We start from the raw sequence: 7,296 nt of genomic DNA, 5'->3' as shown, positions 1-7,296 counted from the left end.
CACGTATCACGTGAAGAATGTGCTCTCCAACTATTTAAGTTCATTTGTTCAGGACAACTAGATCCGAACATGTATGTATTCGTTATTCAAACTTCAATTAAGTATAATTAGATGGTTTGTAATTCAAGTTGCATTTTTAGGTCTATCATTGATTTTGGAGGATATGGTGGTTCTGTCCTGGATGTTATCCAATCGTTTTGCCCTAATAAATGCCTCGAGAACTTTTTCATGCAGGGATTTATTGACTGTTCGTGATGATGATTTATTATACAATCCAGATACCATAAGCAACACACTCATACTAAATGCCAATGTTGGGGTATTTTTTTGCTCTTCAACTTTGTATCATGTTTCAATCCTTAGTGTATAAATATATAATACTAATCAATATATTTTTTGTGCAGACTGTTTTGAATATCGAGGAGTTCGAACAACACAGTACAAATCCACAGCCCTTCTCAACATCAGTTCTTAAAGAACAACTAGAACCGACGCTTCCTCTAGATGAAGTTCTGAATCAAATTAAATTGGTGAGCCCCAATCAGTATTATTTGTAAGAATTTTTTAATATTCATTTGGTAATAAGTTATATTTTACGTTATCTTTATTTTTCCATAGACACATTATTGTTCATTCATAACCTTATACATATATGTTAACATATCATGGTTCCTATGCTACGTCGTAGTCACTGGACCCTTTATGCAATCAACTTTCAACTTCGTCGAATAGACATTTTAGATTCAAATCCTTATGGGCCATTGCTTGGAGGCACTTCCTGGAAACAAATCTGAAATGATCAATTGTTGATAAATGGAACGAAAATACCTTGGTCTAGATTAATAATGAGAAGACTTAGCATTGTGTTACATGAAGCTCGACCAGATTCTAGTTAACCAAAGTTTGGCAACTACAAGATTGGGCTTCTTCCCAATTGTCCAACCATGTTACCAGGGTCAAATGATTGTGGTTTTTTTGTCGCAAACTTCTTCCGATGCTACGATTTTGATGATGGCGACATATCAGAATTTGTTGTACTGGTATGTTACTAAATTAGTGTTTTGATCATGCATATATTACTCCTCCATACATCTTCTTAGCATTAATTCAACTATTATGACTATTTCAGGATGAACCATTGGACCAACGTGCTTTTGTTCTGCATTACCTGACCTTTCATCGCAACAACAGGGTTTACCCCTTCCCTGCAGAACTGATGCCTTTCAAGTATGTTCTAAGGAAACGACGTTGTTTGAAAGCCAAGACTTAGATATCATAGCTGAACAAGATTCCCTCTGGGATCCCAAACTGTTTATGTTACTTCTTAAGGCACTTATGTCAAGTGTTGCTCATTTGTATGCTACTCCCCATGACACTTATGTTTGTTGTGTCCAGTGTTTATGCTACTTCATATCAGTATTTATTTCAAGTGTGTAAAACAGAAGTGGTACCAGAATTTCTAGTTATGTTATCTGTGATGAGCTTCTATGCCACTCATGCCCGGATTGTCAGATTGTTAATCGTTTCCGTCCAATGTTTGGCGTATTTTTATTATCATATTATCCTTAATATTCAAGTTTTATGCAACATATATACTTCCATATATTATATGCATTATGTTCCTTTTTCAAATTTACCATGTTAATTATGCTCACTTGTCCAGTGTCTATGCTACTACATTTCTGGTTTATATGAAGTGTGAAACCCGAAGTATGTAATACCAATTGTTTAGTTATGTTAAATGTCTTGAGTTTATATACCATTCCTGTCCAGATTGGCCGATTGTTAATCGTTCCATACCAATTGTTGGCATATATTTAGTTTCATATTTTTGCGTGATGGTCAAGTTTTATGCAACATATTATAGTATTATATCAACGCATTATATGACCCAGTCATGCAAAATATTAATTTCCTCAACCAAACATAGGTCATTGTGCTATTACAAATTTTTACTACATCAACCTCTCTTTATTCACACTTCAAATTATTCACCCAATTCCATATGCTCAGCGGCTGATTCATTTTCTACTTCTTCATCAATATGATGTTTTTTAGCAGTCGAGGTTTCATTCCATTGTGGAGCAGTTGTTTTATTGTTTAGTCTTGATTCAGCCGGTCGTCCTCTCTTTCGATTAGCCAGTTTTGCTAGTCTTGCTCTGTTCTCTTCCACAGACAGACACGTTCTGCTGTTATGTCCATCTGCAATTCCACATAATTGGCATCTCCTATTCTTATTTTTTTCTCCTTTGGCACCTAGTTTCATAATCATTTCTTCTGTATTTTTTATTGTCTGTCTTTTTGGTCTTGCACGATCCGGCATACTCAGATTTATAACATCCACATTAAAATTCAACCTCTGTATAATAAAAAAACGATATTAATTAGTATACACATATATACATAAAGTATTTTTGTACCACTCAGCAAAATCAGTTCTCAATGCTGACCTTCTTAGCTTAATAGCAGGTCGAATTCCGGCATTGAATAGATCCACGGATAAGAATATTTGTCCATCTGTAATTGAAATTACATTAGTAGGAATATAGGCGGAAACGTCTCCAGATTGAGTCTCCACTATTGGTAAAGCGGTCATACTCCCTTCGCCTAAAAGAGAATTTAATTTAGCGGCTCTTTCTAAAAGGCGTGAATGCAAATAAAAACATCCCCTGGATAAGCTTCGCGGCCGGGAGGTCTTCTTAATAGAAGGGACATTTGGCGATAAGCTTGTGCCTGTTTGGAGAGATCATCATAAATTATTAAGGTATGTCGTTCGCGGTACATAAAATACTCAGCCAGGGCTGCTCCCATATAAGGAGAGGATGCACCAATCTGTTCCATTTGGTCGTGTGCTACGTGACACAGAGAACTTGTATCACAAACCTCATGTGGAACTCTCATGTTGTCCACCTATATAGCATAACCCAAATACATCATCATTTCAATGCAGCATAAACATCTATTTCACTATATACAAATGAACACTAAATTTTGAATATGTACCTGGTAACCAGCTGTTATTAATGTCAACGCATGTTCACATCCAGTCATGGGGTTATGATCATCCTACAAAATAAAATATTTTTAGTACATTGATTTCATATATTCATTACATACAATACTTCATGCAAGATTATATATTTATCTTTTACATACTATTTTATGGCATGTAATTGAATTGTCATCTTCCATTCCATCGCCAGCATTATTATTATTTATTTCTTCTTCCTGTTACAAATAATATGTGACCATACATACTCATATGTTCCAAATAGTTTAACATTAAAAATAATTGAATTTTATTACCTGGTTTTCCTCATCATCACTAACATCACATGACTCATTACATCCAATGTCTGGCTCTAATCGGCATAGAACGCCATCGAGCTCATCCAACACATCCATTGCCTTGTCGTACCCTGCTTTTGACATACACGCCTGGCGAACAACTTTTATTGTTTTCGTTAGCAATATTTTCTATCTGTATGATTTAGTAACTCCATCCTTTCCCCTGAAGCTCTTATCAATTCTTTCAAACGGTACATCTTTTCTTGATGAGACAATGTACCTTTGCAATATATACTTTGAAGGTATCTTTTCAACTTGTAGATGCATGAAGGCTCTTAAAAGATGAACACATAATAGACCTGAAATCATGAAGACCAACCATTATTTTTTTAATGATAAACATTAATTTGTACTACAATCAACAAATTATATAATATGCAATTTTATTCGTTTAATCAAGACAATATGTACAAACCTGTATGTTCCCACTGTTTGCACTCGCATGTATACTCTCCAGCTTCTATGTCCGCTGTTATCTTGAATTGATGTTATCCCCACACAATTTTATTAGATCTTTTTGTTTGTTGTACAATCCAATCTTTATCACAACCGTCTATGTCCTTCAATATTCTGTATGCGGTGGCGTATTTCATTGATTCCTCAAATCTATTCATAACAGCTCTGGTGTATGCCCTAGAGACTCTCACTTTGAACCTATACAATGTATCTGTTGTCCTAGGTCCCTATAAGACGTTAATATCATAATTAAACAACGTATTTACATAAACATGTATGCCATACATTATTGATAACAAACACGATATACCTTGCTCATCAATGCCTCCTTTGATTCTTTCATTTTCTTGCTATGCAACATTTTCATCATTTGTTTAGCAAACTCATGCAGAGGGGTGTTCGCATCTACATGTGATTGCTTCACTAATCTGTTCATGCTCTCACTTCGTTGTGTAGACACCATTACCCCACAGAAGTCATTTTTAAAAAATGCTGGTATCCATTCTTTCCTTATTTCATATAATTTGCGTAGAGTCATATCTTCATGCAGATTGAATTCTTCTAGCATCATTTCCCAGGTACATTCAAACTCATGAGGAGTTAATGGATGATGTATAATAGATTGTAATGTTATTTTAAAATCCTTATCAGCAAACCTTGCATATAATTCATTTAAGAATGACATAAATCTGTTCTGGACATGCCATAAACACAGTATGTGAATTGTTTTTGGAAATACAATTCTCAAAGCAATTGGCATTGCAGGATCTTGATCTGCAATTGCTCACAAACTATTATTTTACTTTCACAATAAATTATTTGACATGTTTGCATAACAAATTCACATACCACATACTTGTTAGCATAACTCTCGGACCCTCGCATCCCATACATGTTTTGAATGAATTAAAAGCTCATTCAAAAGTCTGAACTGTTTCATCTCCTAACAAAACAAATCCAAACACTGTACACTACAGATGACTGTTAGCTCCAATAAACATGCCCAATGGTTTATCATATATATTCATCTTGTGTGTTGTATCAAATGTCACAACATCACCATAATCTGCATATTCCCCCTGCATACTTGTGTGTGACAAAAAATACTCACTATTTTCCCATCATTGTCTAGCTAAAAATCACAAAAAATTGTGGATTCTGTTTCTTGCATTCCGTAAAGAAAGACAGACGTTTGGCTACATCATTTGCGCAGTTTTCTCGTCTCCTTGCTGCCCTCCTACATTTGTATGCACAAAAAATGATTATCCAAATATTTACTATAGTAATATTTATGGCACTCAATATATACATAGGCAACATAAAAGATTCCTTACATGTTTTTCAGATCTTGAGCAGTTACTGGTACGTTCTCTGGCCCATCATGCATGTCTGATATAAAATCAACTATGCAATGCTGCAGCACTCGGCTATCATGCATTGCATCAACAAAATTAATGAACTCAGCATCCCTACTTTTGTTGCAACGTAAATGTTGTTTCTCTGCTTCGTCAGTTATGAACTCATGGTTATGCTCCACATTCATCAGTTCAATCTTTGCAGCTACGACCATTTTTTTTCATCATCATATATTTTTTAAATTTCATTCCAACCTTACATTGCGTACAACCCGAATTCCTATTCCTCATCCTAGGTGTATCATTTGGTTTTGGTGCACTTTTACCTTCACGTGAACAATTTATCCACTTATCGAATGTCTTCTCTCTGTATTTCTTCAATGGAAATCCAACTTCATATGCATACCTTTTATAAAATTTATATGCATCATCAACATCCTTGAAAGTCATCCCTACTGTTGGCACTATATTCGGATCAATGTTTTTTTCTGCAATTCATTGACATTGTTGTTTGTACCACAGAATATGATCATAACAATCTAATCAATTAATAATAAAAAACAACAATTATACTTACATGTGAATGGAATATTTGAGGCGTATCCATCTCTCTGGAGCTAATGTTGAACATTAGCGGTCGAATCCATTATTGCCCTTCATCCCCCATGCTTGAAGCGTCGATTACAGGCCCCAGTAGACCAGGAGGTGGTGTAACCATTAAGTTACCATCAACTACTCCCTCACTGTTTGGACCAAGATGATCGCCATCTCCTACCATCGCCGGCGATTGTCCACAGCCGGCCATCTCCATCGCCAACTAGTTCTCCAGTAGTCGGATATTTTTTTCGAATGCAAGGAAATCACGGATGATACTCTAAACAAGTAACCGCACCCACGTTTCCAGGGTATTTCCATAATTTCCGTAACCATATCGATATTGTAGGAGTGTAACTTCAATTCAAAAAAACATTATAACTTCTTACGCACAATGACTCAACGTTTTACGCCATTCTGTATATACTATATATGCAACATTTATAGCGTAACTGTTTTATGCCAAACCATTCATCACCTTATACGATATTATCTTTAACTGCCTTAATTAAACACCATGCAAGATCCATTAATTCCGCGCCCACGTTTCAGAGTACACACGTTTGCATGCGAAATCTAATCCCTATAATTCCGCCCATTACCATATGATTCCCGCCTTCCCATTAATCCACCCTGTCACGGCGCCGCCGGTTCTGCATGTTCTTTGTCTCCTCTCCATCAGACCCACGCGCCGACGGCTGAGCGGACCAGACCCCCTCCACGACCCGGGCTCTCTTTAATATCCGAAGCCCAGGGCTCCCATTATACCTGCCCTATATATATATTAAGAGCCCTAGGCTTCCAATAATAGAGGAAGCCCAGACTAGTCAATATGCACATTTGGTTGAACCAGACCTGGTCAGCAATTACACTGTCACAGCGCCGTTATCCATGTTTCTTCGTTAGCCCAGCCCACGTCTCCCCCGTTTCCCGGTTTCCAAAACTGTCTTCGCGCAATCAACAGAGAGAAACCCGCGCGAGTCCGGGATTACAGCTTCTGCATTTGCCGAATAGGAAGGAAACCCCGTAACCCCTGCGGCCGAGTTGACTTCCCCTGGAAACCCCGTAACCCCTGCGGCCGAGGCGACTTCCCCTGCGGCCGAGGCGACTTGCCAGTCGATTTCCGGCGCTCCAATCCAGCTGCGCTCCTTCAATCTCCTAACATTGGAGCCCGATTGAAGAGCCATTGCTTTCCCGAGAAGTTCTAGGTAATCCATCCAACTTGAAATACATCGAGGTTTCTATCGATTCTTGAAGCTTTTTTGTCGATTTGAAGTCGGTTTGATTGTTTCCCTTAGTTTTATATTGTGTGTGATTTGTATCCGATTATACATTTCTCTAATCGGCTCATTGCATCGCTCATTGCATCTCTCTTTGGTTTATATATATATATATATATATATATATATATAGAGAATATTTGTGGAGTTCACCTACACTCTACTCACCAGGGCACCACCCTTAGCAGGGCTGAGACAATTAGCATTGTAGCCAAGGGCGCATATAGAGGAAAATAGAGGGGGTTGCGGTACTTTATAAAAAT

Source organism: Zea mays, chromosome 5, assembly GCF_902167145.1.
Source record: "Zea mays cultivar B73 chromosome 5, Zm-B73-REFERENCE-NAM-5.0, whole genome shotgun sequence".
Taxonomy (NCBI): domain Eukaryota; kingdom Viridiplantae; phylum Streptophyta; class Magnoliopsida; order Poales; family Poaceae; genus Zea; species Zea mays.
The sequence above is the reverse complement of the archived record's forward strand: the minus strand, read 5'-3'. Positions refer to the sequence as shown.